The sequence below is a fragment of the Saccostrea cucullata genome, unplaced genomic scaffold (assembly GCF_032062105.1).
Source record: "Saccostrea cucullata isolate Sc308-1 unplaced genomic scaffold, CSIRO_AGI_Scuc_v1 ctg8153, whole genome shotgun sequence".
NCBI lineage: Eukaryota > Metazoa > Mollusca > Bivalvia > Ostreida > Ostreidae > Saccostrea > Saccostrea cuccullata.
Genome location: NW_026926541.1, coordinates 1,331 through 17,398, shown reverse-complemented (window position 1 = coordinate 17,398; position 16,068 = coordinate 1,331). Strand labels below are relative to the sequence as shown.

General features: G+C 35.9%; 1 long non-coding RNA gene and 2 pseudogenes across 1 annotated transcript; 1 reads left to right on the top strand and 2 right to left on the bottom strand.

The window, feature by feature from the left end:
- The first annotated feature begins 770 nt into the window (after nt 1-770).
- On the top strand, nt 771-4,663 carry LOC134271979 (uncharacterized; annotated as a pseudogene).
- A 5-nt stretch (nt 4,664-4,668) lies between these two features.
- LOC134271978 (uncharacterized) lies at nt 4,669-7,273 on the bottom strand (annotated as a pseudogene).
- A 3,826-nt stretch (nt 7,274-11,099) lies between these two features.
- On the bottom strand, nt 11,100-15,764 carry LOC134271977 (uncharacterized). Its single transcript, XR_009993113.1, has 3 exons — nt 15,626-15,764; nt 11,550-11,677; nt 11,100-11,322 (listed from the first exon to the last, which is right to left on the bottom strand). It is a non-coding gene; the product is annotated as an uncharacterized LOC134271977 (long non-coding RNA).
- Nucleotides 15,765-16,068: the final 304 nt, after the last annotated feature.

The window sequence follows — 16,068 nt, the reverse complement described above, 5'->3', positions numbered from 1 at the left end:
TTGTGCACAATGCAGTTATTACAATGGATGGCACAGTAGCTCTCCGGTCTGTCAATATATATTTTTTCGAAGAGCTACAGTTCTGCAGCTTGTGCCCATATATTTTCAGAAACTGTGGCTGAAAAGCTTTCTTAACAACTTGAGGTCCCTTAGGGGGGATTATTGTTTCACAGTAAAAATGACTAAGAAACTTCAAATAAAAGTCAAATTAACCTCCAAGGGTAAAATTTTACAATTAAATTATTAATATTAAATTACCTTTGTGCTGTTTTTGCAGAATTCAGATAGATCTAGAAGTGATTATTCACCTGGCCCCGGGATCATGAAGCATCTTAAGCTTAAGTCAAAAAATGCCTTAGATGCTGAATTTTTTTAGAGGTGAAGCAGCCCAAAATGAAAATACCTTCCAATTTTGTATCATCAGTCTGCTGTTGTATGCAAATTATGAGTTTCCTTTAACAAGTTTTAAAAATTCTATAAATAATTGAAATTTTGACTTAAGTCTAAGTCTGTTTCATGATCCCGGGGCCTGGTAATCGATTTGATGTCAGTGATGATTATGTACCAAACTACAGAAGAAGGAGAGGCCGTGGAAGAGTTAGACGGGTTTTGAATGTAATTATTAGGCCTATTATTATTTTATTAAAACATTTTTGAGGACATATTATTTATTTCCAAATTTTGCTAGACCCCCCCCCCCCAATTTAGTTGTTGTTGCCTTGTACAAGTCAAATGCTTAAAATGTGGGATTTCATTTTCATAAACTGTAGTCCCCTGCAGCTGGTGGTGGAAGCCGTAGCGGTGCCAGGTGAGGACGGAGAAGAGGGGGGAGGGGCAGCCTAGGACCAAATCAGCTGGAATTAGCTGTTTAAACAAGGCGGGAAAGAGAAGCTCATGTGGAGGTAGAAAGCTAATGCGCAATACCAATCTAATGATCTGTATGTATTACTCTGTGGCAAAATTTTTATAAACTCCATATATTTCAGACTTGCATTGCATCATTAGATGTCGACAGCCTCAGAGCTGCTCTTATATTAGTGTGGTCTAAGCAACCATCTTTCATCTTGCTTATCATTCACACAGTTCAAGGTGAAAATCCAGAGCATCCACAACACCCAAGCAGTACAGTCCTAAGCCGGTGCATTTGCACCTACAGTACCTGTATTGTAGGGAAATGTCCTTAGAAAACGTTTGCTGCAATAAATCGAGACAGAGTTGTCACTCCATAGTACATGAAAGTATGATTTCTTATAAACTGCATTATTTTCTTATTAAAACTGTAAAACCCTGTAGAATTTATAAAGCCAACAATAACAAGAGGCCCAGGGGCCACAGCGCTCACCTGAGCACATCGGACTTGAATTTATCCCCCCTCCAGGCTTCATCATTTGAACAAATTAGAATCTACACTAGGATGATTGCATATAAATATCACTAATCATAGCTTTGAAGTACTTGAAAAGAAGATTTTTAAAAGTTTCCCTATATATCCCTATGTAAAATTTGGGTCGGCCATTTTGGCCCCACCCTAGCCCCGGGGGTGATGATTTGAACAAACTTGAATCTACACTACCTGAGGATGATTCCACATGAGTTTCATCTTTCCTGGCCCACTGGTTCTTGAGAAGAAGATTTTTAAAGATTTTTCTAATATATTCCTATGTAAAACAAGGGTCGGCCATTTTGGCCCCACCCTATCCCCGGGGGTCATGATATGAACAAACTTGAATCTACACTACCTGAGGATGATTCCACATGAGTTTCATCTTTCCTGGCCCAGTGGTTCTTGAGAAGAAGATTTTTAAAGAATTTTCCTATATATTCCTATGTAAAATTTGGGTCGGCCATTTTGGCCCCACCCTTGCCCCAGGGGTCATGATTTGAACAAACTTGCATCTACACTACCTGAGGATGATTCCACATGAGTTTCATCTTTCCTGGCCTAGTGGTTCTGGAGAAGAAGATTTTTAAAGATTTTTCCTATATATTCCTATGTAAAACTTGGGTCGGCCATTTTGGCCCTACCCTTGCCCCGGGGGTCATGATTTGAACAAACTTGCATCTACACTACCTGAGGATGCTTCCACACGAGTTTCATCTTTCCTGGCCCAGCGGTTCTGGAGAAGAAGATTTTTTAAAAATGCCATTAATTTTTAACAAATTCATGATTATCTCCCCTTGGAAAAGGGCGCGGCCCTTCATTTGAACAAACTTGAATCCCCTTAACCCAAGGATACTCTGTGCCAAGTTTGGTTGAAATTCGCCCAGTGGTTCTTGAGAAGAAGATGAAAATGTGAAAAGTTTACAACGACGACAACAACAACGACGACAGACGACGGACGAATTTTGATCAGAAAAGCTTACTTGAGCCTTCGGCTCAAGTGAGCTAAAAATTGTTTGTTTGATGTACTCCAACCGACTCGTCAAAGTCGCTCCAACGCAATTTTTCAGCACTTTTAGTTTTGAATTTTTTTTAAGTTTCCATAGTACTTATAATTTCTCTAGGATGCTTTAAATTGAAATTTTTTAGCAATAAATTATACTAAGTAAATCAATATTAGCTATCCAGAATGTACATCAATAAATTTCAGAGTCTGATTTATATGACGGGTATCATTTTGCCTAATTCTGTAAAGGAAAAAAAAACTTCCTAACCTACCTACCCGCCCTAAAAATTGTGGGTCGGAGTACCTCAAACAAAATATTTTTAATGAAGGTCTAAAATTTTGCCTTATAGTTAACTCAATGATATTTTCTTTTTAGGATTTTTAAACAGTTGTTCTTGATGAGCTCTTGCTGCAGATCAGTAGCGTTGTGGTTTTATGTATTTGTCTTTGACCATAACGCTACGAGGGGTTATCAAAAAGTTCGTGGACTAGCGTCATAAAATTAAAACCGCTTTAGGCACATCAATGAATTTTAAAATATCTAGTTAGCATCATCTTTTCTATCCAAAGAATAAACCATAAATCATAAATTTTATTTTTTAATAAATTAGTAATGTTTTTGTAAGCAATGGTATGTCCAGGCGGCGCAACCTCGAACACGACGTTTTTGCGACCTATGTGTAACTGAGAAAAACTCTTTTGAAATGATCATTTGACATCCAAAAATCCCGTTAATTCAGGTATGTGTCGGGACACAATTGTTCCATAAAATACGAAAATTTCACTTCATTCTGGAAGTTCTATGAAATTTTTATCGTAAATTTTCACGGAATGCCCAAACAAATGAGGCATTGAAAATGATGTCAAAAGGGGGGAGGGGTTTCCGTTTCCAACATTCTATGAAGTTTTGCCCCTGACAAAACTGGTATAGACATAAATTATGCTGAAAGTGGCTACAGAGATATAATATGCATACAGAGTACTTGTCTTTTAATGTCAAAATAGATTCAGAGAGAAAAGGGATACACAGTTAATGTCAATTTGCAGTCAAGGTGTGAAAAATTATTCACGTCAAAAAATGACGTTGATCATTGTGTTGTAGATATTGAACTCCTAAAAGCAAAATATGTTGGTACAATTAAGTGCGGATCTCTCCCAATGTATTAATCCATTTGGAATATTGTATTCATTGAAGGCCACTGTTCATGACCTTGTAAAGTCATATAAACAAGGCGGGTTTAAGTCCGTACTCAGCTCCAGGGAATCTCATCAAAAAAGTGTATGAGGTATAAGAAGCGGATATTGAAAAAACAATGACGTTCTCGGACGTCATGAAAATAAACGACGACAGCGCCGGGTGATCATATAATGTCGTTTTCATATTATAATAATTTGGCAAATAATGAACGTATCAGGCTAAAAATTTCAACATTTCTTTATTTTTTGTTGTTTTATATTACATATAAATTTTGAAAGCACAGACTACATAGCACTAATTTTATAGCCTCAGTCCACGAACTTTTTGATAACCCCTCGTACAAATCCCGTAATGCAAAAAACGTGCAATTTACGGCGTAATATTTTTTGCGCACTTTTGGGGATAATTTCTCCACTTTTTAGCATCGGTCAATAAACTACCTTTTAATTCCTAATTCTAAGAACATTATCAAACTAGTCTGCACATTTTATCCATTTCCCAACCCCTAATAATCGTCTCCACAAGTGATAAACCCGCCTGATTAAAATTATTTGTTAGATTGCTGTAAATTCACTTCAAGCGAGTTTATTGCCTCTAGAGACAACTATATATGGTTGCGAGGTGGAAAATATACACATATTGGCTACAGAATGTGATTAGAATTAGGGATTAAAAGGTAGTTGTTTGACCAATGCTGGAAAGTGGAGAAATTATCCCAAAAAGTGCGCAAAAAATTTTACGCCGTAAATTGCACGTGTTTTGCATTACTAGATCTGTAGCGTTATGGTCAAAGACAAATATATAAAGCCATAACACTACAGATATGCCGCTAGATGAGCTCGTGTTGGAGGTAGCCATGCGGTACCACAATGATGTGCTGGCTAAGCTTAGGGATAAAAACTTCAATAGATCTCGCAGACACACAGCCTATCGGCAATATATAATGTGGATGCATGGGATACTCGGAGCAGGCAATCGTAAAGTAATATCAAGTTGTTGCTTGTGGAAAATTCGGGATAAATATCCCGAGCCATCAGGACAATATGTTGGTTTCTTAGAAGGGGTGCTTGGATACTGATTATGTCAAATTACAACAAAACGCATTAAATCATTAACAACATAACTTTTACTTTTCATTTCATGAAATATGAATTTGAGATCAGAAAATCTTGACTTTTTTCCAGCAACTAGTTCAGCTGTAGGTGGTGGGGGGGACTGGTGCTAGCACAGAGGATATTCTTCTTGGATCCTCAGCACTGAGAACCAGTGGCTGGTTCATTCCTACTCCATCCAGTAGTCTGTTCTCCAAACAGGCTCTCATCAAGGTCCCAGATTAAGGGTACACTTTCTCTGAGTTAACTCTATAGACAGACCATCTGCCACTACAGACCATCTCCCACACTTCTTGCTGTAATATTGTTGGTGTCTGAAAAAAGGGATAAATACCAGTATTGCTTATAGGAAATATATTTATAGTAAAACTAAAATGTGTAAACTTAATGGATAGAAAAATTAGAAGCATGAACCTGAATTTTATCAATATTTGAATACTAATACCTTTGAGAGCCATCCTTCTTAAAATTTCTCTACCACAGTTAGAGTTGTGGTCTAACGCTGCAATTAAGATTCTCGCCTTGTATACTGGTGTCGAATATGAATGTTATTTTGAGGAGTATTTCAAAATAAATTTTGAAAATTTTCTAATGCAGCTGTACTTCTGCAAAAAAGAGATAAGTTTGTAAGCAGTGATAATTATGTCCGAAATAAAAGTTAATTTGTCTTAAATCTTTTATTCACAGGTTGGTAAAAAAAAATAGACAGGCAAAGTTTCATGCACTTGCAATTCAAGTAATATGAAATTTTCTTTAGCAGTCTCTTGTCTCGAACAATGTCCCTCAGAGCAACATGAGCTGATGACCCTGCCTCTAACCAACCTCTCTCTCGCTCCTCTGTCAGAGGTCCATGAAGACATGAATTCTGTGCACCTACTCTGTATGGAAGAATCCATTCATGTTCATTTACTACGTGCTGAATCACACCCAACCACATGCTCTGTAAAAATTTAAAGCATAGCACAAGTTAAAACAGAGGTGGTCATTTCTATTGTAGTGAATAATTAGTGGTTTTGTTGTTTGTTTTTTTTTTTATTGCATTGACTTACAATGAATTCTGTCTCAGTTTTAGCAGCAGACGAGCAATACCGGAAATGGTTCACTTCTTCACGAGTCCATGCCAAAAGAGATTTCTTTGATTTCTCTTGCCCACGCTTTATGCAAAATAAAAGTACACATCAAAAAATAATTCTTCCCATGTCAAGTAAACAGCAGACGAAACTGTGCGTATGGTGACATTCACATCTTCAGAACATCCTTTCACTTTACACTTAGAATTGACTTTACCGTAGCTAGCTCTAGCAAATGGTTTGAACAAGAAGGGAATCCATCTTATCATTGGATCTAAGTATCTTTATACCATGACCAAGTTTCCTGTTGGCAATATTGATCTATTCTTCCTCCTCCTCATCTGACTTGCTTAATAAAACATCACGATCTAATCTGCAAAAATATATAAATCTAAGAGGCCCATGGTCCACATTGCTCACCTGAGTGGCTTTGACCATTCTGTTCTTTACCAAATTCCCCCCTTATAATAATATTGTCACCCACCCTACAACATGGGTCATAATTTGGACAATTTAAAATTTATACTACACAAGGATGCTTCCACATAATTTTCAGTTTTTCTGGCCAAATAGTCCCTGCAAAGAAGAATTTTAAAGTTTTTTCATTTATATTTCTATGAAAAACTTGGATTCTCTATTGTGGCCCCACCCTACCCCTACGATCAGGTTTCGAACAATTTAGAATCTATACTCCACAGGATGCTGCCACAGAAGTTTAAGCTTTTCTGGCTCTTCTTGAAAAGAAGATTTTTAAAGTTTTTTTCCTTTATAATTCTATGTAACACTTGGATTCCCTAATGTGGCCCCGCCCTACCCCCAGGGGTCATGATTTGTACAATTAAAAATCTACACTACTCCAGGATGCTTTCACATAAGTCTTAGCTTCTCTGGCCCAGTGGCTTTTGAAAAGAAGATTTCTTAATGGCCCTACCCTATTTTTGTCTTTTCTTGATTATTTCCTATTGTGAAATGACTTGGCCCTTCATTTTAATAATTTAAACTCCCCTTCAGCCAAGGATGCTTTGTACAAAGTTTGGTTAAAATTAGCCCAGTGGTTCTTGAGAAGAAGTCAAAATTGTGAAAAGTGGACGATGGGCAAAAAAGGGCAGAAAAGCTCACTTGAGCCTTCAGCTCAGGTGAGCTAAAAAACTATTCACATAAAAAATTATTTTTTTTATAAATATTATAATTAAACAAGATGTGTTTGTGAACCACTATGCACCCATCAACAACAAAGTTCGAAAAGGCTTTTTTATCATAATGGTCAAAGTGTAGATCACAAGGTCATTGACCTTGGTGTCATTTGAAAGAGCTTAATCAGTTGATAATGCATACAAAATATGATGTCCTTATCTATCATGGTTCAAAAGCTATGGCAATTAAAGTTTTAAATTTGTCAACAGACAGATAAACAGACAGACTGGACAAAGACAATAAACGATTCGGGCGCATAAAAATAAAAGCATCGATACATATTAATACCATTATTTTTGTGATCTCTGCCATTTTCTAATCTTTAAAATCACATAAACAGGAATGTCGAGAAAATATTAACTTAGGGATACAAGAAAGCTTGGCTAAAATTCCTCATCCTCATTCTTACTCTCTTCACCATTAGTTATTTCTAATGAATAAATTGTTAGACCGAAACAAAGGATTTCTGTTAAAAAAGGGGTACCCAACAATTATCAAGGAAACTAAATTGCTCTCTTTTTATGTGCCTGGATTGATAGATGTGGGCATATATTGTTTATTACATGTATTCATATTACTAACTCAAATGGATCCAAGAAACAGTTTGAATAAAGATACTGTACTGCACCATGCAGCTCAATGTCTTCAACCCCAGATACTTCACCATCATCCCTGAATTAAATAGAAAATCAGTTTATAAACACATATAATGCTTTTTTGTTAAATCCAAAATGTATGTGAGCATTACATTTTCTTAGTGTCATCTGATGCTACGTCATATATCTCAGACCCAGGCTCTGTTATATGTATCACTTGGTCTTTCACTGCACTGACTGAAGAACTTGTTTTTGATGGCCCTGGTGTTAATGTTTCAGGTGAAATGAAGTGGGGACTAATTGAAGATGGCAGACTTTTTTCCATTTGCTTCTTCATAACTGCAAAAAAAATTCAACTTGATTTTTTTTCCAGCAGACCCCCCATTTCCGTCATTATTACATACAAAAGACAATTCATATGCTACTCTTGATTTTAAACTTTAAAGATTTCAGAAAAATATAAACTGGATCCCGTACAATCAAAAAAGTCAATGCTAATTAATTTGTCAACAAAAAATATTTTTGAATCTGAACCTCTAGTGAAATAAGCAAGTCTGCCTTTATTTTTACTGTTGTACTAGTACCAATATAACTGACTCGTACTTCATCCAAAATCCTTACTTAACATACGTTATTTTAACAATTGACTTATAGATTTACAGAAATACGTACTTGACATAAGTATGTCTGACGTGTGGCCCTGTGACTGTGGACTGTAGGGGAGGAGTGCCGTCTCCAAAGTCCCAAACATATGTCAGATTAGAGCCGGAGTAACTCAGCGCGGCGAATTCCAGTGATGTGTTAACCAGTGAGTCGTTCAGACAGCGTACCTCCAGGTTCTTCACTTTAGACAGGACTGTGATTTCTACTGGGACTGACTCCGCCTGACTGATATTGTTGTAAGCCTTTACTGTCGCAATAAACCTGGAAAATATCAGAAATATTCACGACATGTTGAACATTACTTTTGCCATACAACTGGCTACATGTAAGTAAGGAGTATTTGATTTGCCATTATTAACACGAAGAGAATTTCTTAAGGTTTACAAGGAGATTCTGATTTTTTTTCTCAATAATGAATTTTTTTTTTATTGATTTCTACAAGGAGAGATTCTCTTTGGCTCTTTTCTATGAAGGGAGATTTGACTCAAAGATCTCTGTTGGGGATTCCGATCGTAGATTTCAACAGGAGAGAGTTTGGTTTGTATTTGGGAGAACATTTCCATTGTTGATATATTGAGATAAGACAGCATGATTGATAAACTACTGAACATGAGAGGAGTTTTAATGGTTGAACATTGTAAAAAAAACAACAGAGAGTATAAATAGGAAAGAGAGAATCTGATTGGTTGATGACTGTGAGGAATAAATTTGATTGGTTGATGGCTTAGAGGAGTGAATCTAATTTGTTAATCACTCTTAGGAAAATGTCTGTATGGTTTATTTCTATGAGGAGAGAGTCTGATTGCTTAATCACTATTACAAATCTGATTGGTTAATCCTGTGAGGAGAGAGTCCAATTGGCTTATAACTGTGAGGAAAGAGTCTGATTTGTTAATCCCTGTGATGAAATCATCTCATTGGTTTAATATTTCTTAGGAGAGAGTCTGATTGGTTATGCCCTGTGGGGAGAATCTGATTGGTTGCTCTGTATCCTTAAACTTACTTTCCGTTTCTCCTGTATCTGTAGTCTATCTCCGGTTCTGTTGTCTGGACTCCTTTCTATCCTACACTTACCTTCCGTTTCTCCTGTATCTGTAGTCTATCTCCGGTTCTGTTGTCTGGACTCCTTTCTATTCCTACACTTACCTTCCGTTTCTCCTGTATCTGTAGTCTATCTCTGGTTCTGTTGTCTGGACTCCTTTCTATCCCTACACCTACCTTCCGTTTCTCCTGTATCTGTAATCTATCTCTGGTTCTGTTGTCTGGACTCCTTTCTATCCCTACACTTACATTCCGTTTCTCCTGTATCTGTAGTCTATCTCTGGTTCTGTTGTCTGGACTCCTTTCTATCCTTACCCTTACCTTCCGTTTCTCCTGTATCTGTAGTCTATCTCCGGTTCTGTTGTCTGGACTCCTTTCTATCCTTACCCTTACCTTCCGTTTCTCCTGTATCTGTAGTCTATCTCTGGTTCTGTTGTCTGGACTCCTTTCTATCCTTACCCTTACCTTCCGTTTCTCCTGTATCTGTAGTCTATCTCCAGTTCTGTTGTCTTGACTCCTTTCTATCCTTACTCTTACCTTCCGTTTCTCCTGTATCTGTAGTCTATCTCTGGTTCTGTTGTCTGGACTCCTTTCTATCCCTACACTTACCTTCCGTTTCTCCTGTATCTGTAATCTATCTCTGGTTCTGTTGTCTGGACTCCTTTCTATCCCTACACTTACCTTACATTTCTCCTGTATTTGTAATCTATCTCCGGTTCTGTTGTCTGGACTCCTTTCTGGTTGTCCCCCAGGTTCCAGTGGTGTTATGTCCCCAGACACGGTTCTGGTAACGTCTCGGCTCTCAGCTCAATCACCTGGTTTGTCTCAGTAATGTTGGTGCTCGTTATCAACCTCACCCCTTAAAAATAACAGGAAGAAATATAAATATTAAATTTTGGGGTCAAGAGAAACTTTCTTCACATTGAATTGTACACTATCCTTTTCCAAGACACAGGACTTTGATCACATCTTGCTCTTTCAATAAAGGGGGCTGGGGGGGGGGGGGCTGGCTCATTTAAAATTATTGAACACTAACCTTGTAGAAGACCACAACTTGTTCTGTGGGTGGGGAATCACATTATTGACCTTTATCCCTGTATGAGGCTCTTGACTTTTGACCACCATTTGTTCTTTGGAAGGGGGACCTTCTTTCTATAGAACACTGCATGACCTGCAGACTCTGGACTCTGTGGGAGAGGGGGGCTGGATTGGGGGCATCTTGTTTGTATAGAACACTGACCTTGTATAAGACTCTGGACAACCACCACCGCGTGTTCTGTCTGGAGGGACACCTTATTTCTGGCTATAACTGTCACACTGAACTTTCCTCTTGTCTGGTATGTGTGTCTCATCACCGAGCCTGAACAAATGCAAAAAATATACAAAAAAGATACAAAACAGGCCGGGGGCCTGAAAGGCTTACCTGAGCTATAAACAGATTTACTGTTTATGAGACAAAAAACACAATATATTTACTATATGATCTACATGTCATTATTAAAACAGTTTTCGCAATTTTTAATTATATGTCAAGCAATTTTGAACTGTGCTTATGAGTCATACGAGATAGAAATACATGAACCAAATCGTTACACTAAATAAATGTCAAAATCTGGGCTACCATTAATTACCTGTGTCACCATGAATTACCAGAGACAACATTAATTACCTGAGTCACCATTAATTACCAGAAACAACATTAATGACCTGTGTCATCATTAATTACCTGAGTTACCATTAATTAGCTGTGTTACCGTTAGTTACATGAGACACTATCAGTTACCTGGGTTACCATTAGTTACCTGTATTACCTGTGTTACTGTTAGTTACCTGAGTTATTGAGTATATCAGTCTGGTCTCCAAGCTTCCAGTCAAATGTTTCATTGGTACCATGAGAGAAAGTAGCACGCATAACAGTGACATCACCAAGTTTTGTGGAGTAAATGGATTTATCCAGCTTTAATCCAAACGGTGAGGCCTGTACATAGAACAGCCCGTCAAGTGTTGCTGTTCTGTTGCCAAGGGGATTTATTGCTGTCACCGTAATGTTAAACACTCCCTCTGAAATATGAAAACAAAACTGCTCTAAACAGAAACCGGTTTCAAATTTAAGATGCTGAGATTTGGATCAATAAGTAGTTATATAAATGGTTTGACTATGTAGCTTACCCTGTGTGTATCTGTAAAACTAGTTCTTCTATGTCTATATAAATGGTCCACCTACCTTGTGTATATCTGTAATACATGTTCTAGCTTTTATATGTCTAGTATATGAACGGTCCACCTACTCTGTGTATATCTGTGAGACGTGCTGCCTTTGACGTAGTTAAGAAACATCTCCTCTCTCCCCTGTACCACTGTAGTCGTACCATCACCAAAGTCAAACTGGAACTCGATGTGGGAACCCTTCTCACAGCTTAAAATAATAACAAGGAACCCCTTCTTACAATTAAAATTAACATGTAGAATCCTTTCGTATAGCTGTATTAAAAAGGTAGTAAAATATATCCAGACTGACAACTCATCAGAAAGAGCTGAAGTAAAATACAGAAATAAAGAATTTAGCGGCACTTTAGAATCAGGAAATGTTTTTATCACTTGACATAACATAACAATCAACTCCCAGGGTTTGGTGCTTTAAGCTGCCTGTACAGAACTGACTTTTGAAGTGATTGCGCAAAAAAGTAATATACTAACTAGAAAAGTTGAGGTCTCTTCCAATTATTTAAGGTTTTTCTTACAAAAATTCAGGGTTTTTCCCCTTGTAACACACTTTAGACCAATTAAAATTGTGAAGCATCGCAACAATTATTTGACTGAAAACTGACAAATGACATCTATATTCTACATCTTTAGATGGTGTTTTTTGTTTACTTTGGCTACAAATTCCATCAAACCAAAAGATATTTTCCCAGCTTACTGTCCAGTACTAAATCTTTTGATATGGTCACTGTACAATTTACTTCACAAAGCCCACTGTCCTTTTTTGTCATGTTTTTTTCTGGACGTGTCACATTTCAACAAACAACTTGTTCATCATGCCTCTAAAGGGCCTAAACGAATGGAATTTCATTTTTATCTGAACTTTTTTTTTCTTGATCCAAATAGTAGTGTACTTTTTATGGCCTGAAGAAAAGCCTTTTTAAGCGGTTAGCTTCGCTAACCGCTTTATGGCATGTGTCCGATTTTTATCGACACCGGAAACTTCAATAAGGCACTACCTATCGACAACGGAAACTTCAACAAAGCCTCTACCTAGTACCTATGATTTGTATCTAAGACATATAACATATGTTAAATAAAATCAAGACTATCAAAACAACATAATCTTTCGGTTTTTTAATTTTTTTCTGATTTTGTTTGTCAATGAAATAAATTTATATATAAATATAAAATATATATATAAATTTATAATTGTTGTATTAAAAAAAGTGTATGTATAGGAGCATTTGCTTTCGAGATTAAATTTCCGTGACATCAGCTGATGGCGATCGGGTCCTGTGACGAAATTCGAAGTCAGCATGAAGTTTAGCTGATAATATTATCAACGCGTTAGATTTAAACTTTTAATTAAGAAGAAAGGTATAGCGAGAAATATCATATTTGAACCCAATGCTACACGAAAACCAGTAGGCATTTCCAATTTATGTGTTAAATTGAAGCCTGAATCGAACAGGTGGTCAAAATGGCATTGGGCACCTTGTGTATTTATATATAGAGGGGGTAGAATGTTTCGATATTTTGCTAATTTAGAGACTTACTGATAAAAATTCAGGTGCCTATGATTAATTTTAAGGCACCCCTCATATGAACAATAAATATTTGACCGAATTATGCTACTGGGCACAGGGAGGACGGGTTAATTACTGGCTAAAGGGGTTGAAGGTTATTACCGACTGCAAAACATCGGAGAATCTCTCGATCGAGTTTCATTTTCCAAAATATTAAGGCATCCCTTTAATTAACTTAAGTAATACTAGTACACGAAGAAAGCCTTTATATAAAAATACTGAATATATCTGTAAGTTGTACAGTTATGGATTACTTCCATAATGAAACGTTTGTTTTCTTCTCCTTTTTTTTCTCAATTGAAATTATTTAAAAGATGGTAAAAGCTTTGTTTCCAGGGATAAATTCTGTACTCAGTCTAATTATTACAAACGATTTTAAACGATAACATTTTTATTTAAAAAAAAAATAATGGGAGCCTGAGAATACTAAAACTAATTTTAAAAAATTGGAGAAAAAAATTTAATCGGCATTCGATCCTTTTCTAAAAATCAGCCGATATAAAATATGCACAGAAAAAAGAGGCATGAAAAATCTTGACGATAAGCACAAATTGAAAATTATATCTAATGAATGATTATTTTTTAAAGTTTGCTAAATTCCTATGCAAGGTATAAGTTGTAAAAATACTTTATAAATTTGAATTTGTCCAATTTGTTAATTAGCATTTTGAGCCTTTGAGAAGAAATAAAAATTAAAATACAGATGCTTACAGACATATTGATAGAAATTCGCATACTTGTTTTTAGTAAAAAAAAAAAACCAACAACAATGTATTGCTTATGCGACATATTGAAGAAAGTGACAATGATACCTAGGTTCTGTAATTCTTGCAATGGACAATTAAATTGTTTGTTATACACTGATTTTTAGTGAACCTTTGAATTTTTTAAAATACTAGTATTGATAGATTAAAACAACAACTTTCCTTTTCACACGTTTTTTTTTTATACAATATTTCAAGAAAAATATTTGCCAAATACTCAGTATATGTTCGTTTATACGTATCGTGCAAGACTCTTTTTTAAATAATTGTCATATACCATTTAATTATTCGAACATTAATTGTATGAAAAGTCAATAATGTACATTTCTTAAAACTTTATTATCTTGTTTACATGTCTTTCTTCCTGTAAGAGAAATAGTTCATAATATTAATAAACAGATGTACTCAGTATCTGTATCAAAATACAGAATGAACAGTGATCGGTCTCAAAAAAAAAACCCCGGATCCTTGAAAGTTCCGGTGCCTAAGAGAAGTAAGCATCCCCAATGACAGGTCACACCTGCTGACCCGTAGTGAGCCTACGAAACTGAAGCTCTCTGAAATTAATCAATTCTCTGCTCGTGCATCCGTTTTTCTCAGACTAGCCAGCTAAAGATCTATGTACAGTACTCCAAATCAATTAATCTAAAGAATTTGAATTATCATTTTGTTTTCTTTTTGAGTTGTTTGCTATAGTAGCCTTTACAGTTACCTAATTTCAGAATCAATAGAGCATGAAAGCCAATTAAATTTGCAACATCAACATAATTTTTTTTTTCGTTCTGAGCACTTTTGGACGCCACCAATGGAGACAATTAGGGAGAAATTTTTGAAATTGAACTTTCTGTCTTTCAAACTCAAAATCTCAGGTTGATATTTTGAAACAAACATTTGTGTCATCAGTCTGGGATGTTATTGGTTATACCATATAGTTCAGTACTACAAATTTCAGTGTGTCTGCTTCCTTGCTGATGACACTGGAAAAAGATATAATTCAATGCATTTTTTGTTATTGTACACTGTACATATTCGATGAAAGCATGCTAACCGCTTTTCAGTACTTTCAGTACTTTGATTATATTCACCATTTATGTTTGACAAAAATTATCGCTCAAATTAATGATCATTTTCAACACACTGCATGCCATCAAGACTTCAATTGACACGGCACTGTTCAATAATCAAAGTTATATTTTCTGATAAAAAAAAATTATGACTGTTAATTATAGAACCTCAGTGAAATTACAAAACACTTATCAACTGAATTAATAGGTTTTATATTTCAGATTGACCAAGGTAAACAATATACAAGATATTTCTATTGGAAAAATTTTAGAAATCAAAGAAATTTACGTTTGATATGCAAAACACTTTTATCACTATAGTTTTTGAAGTTTCTTTTACATTTTATAATTATTTTTTATTTCTAGTACGAGATAAAACTAAAGCTAGAAAAAAATTCATCCTGAACTAGTCATATATGGTCAATTGCACTAAATTGAAAAAATCTTGTACTAATAACAATATATCAACACTCTACAAACTACCGTACATCAAAGTTATCATCTATCAGACATTCTCACAAGGTCTTACATTAATGGGCATCATTAAAAAATGTCTCCCTCTGCTCTTATCCTGTCACACAATGTTTCACAATTTACTTCCCATAAAAAATTATATCAGTTTAGGCTCATTATGAATCTCGTCAAATTCCTTGAAAAGAACAAGGGCACTTTATTGACCTAAAGAGCCACTGCCTCCAAGTTTCTTTTTGTGAGAAACGTCCCTTCATAGAACTGAAGAACATACCTTACTCATACCACAAAAATCACATTCTCTCTTTTTTTTTCACAGAAAGCATAAACAGCCTTAGTTTTGTTTACATCACTTAAAAAATGAGTCACATCCCAGAATACACTGTTTTAATATGGCCACTCATCACAGAAAGAAAAGATTCCAGTTAATGTGACTACCAGTTCGACACATCATTTATAGGGCAGTTATGGGGGGACAGAAACACAGCATCTCTGATCTGTATTTCTTCTGACACTATTTTACACACACCCTGTAGCTTATGACACTATTTTATACACCCCTGTACCTTCTCCGTGACCTTGTGTTACATGTCTATGTGCCTGCAGTCCAATTAATTAATTAATTAATTACAAGAGAGAAAATGTCCCCCCTGGTGAAATGTTACTTCTGACAAGACCTGCTCGCTCTTCTTTTAATGACGTCAGGTAAGCACATCT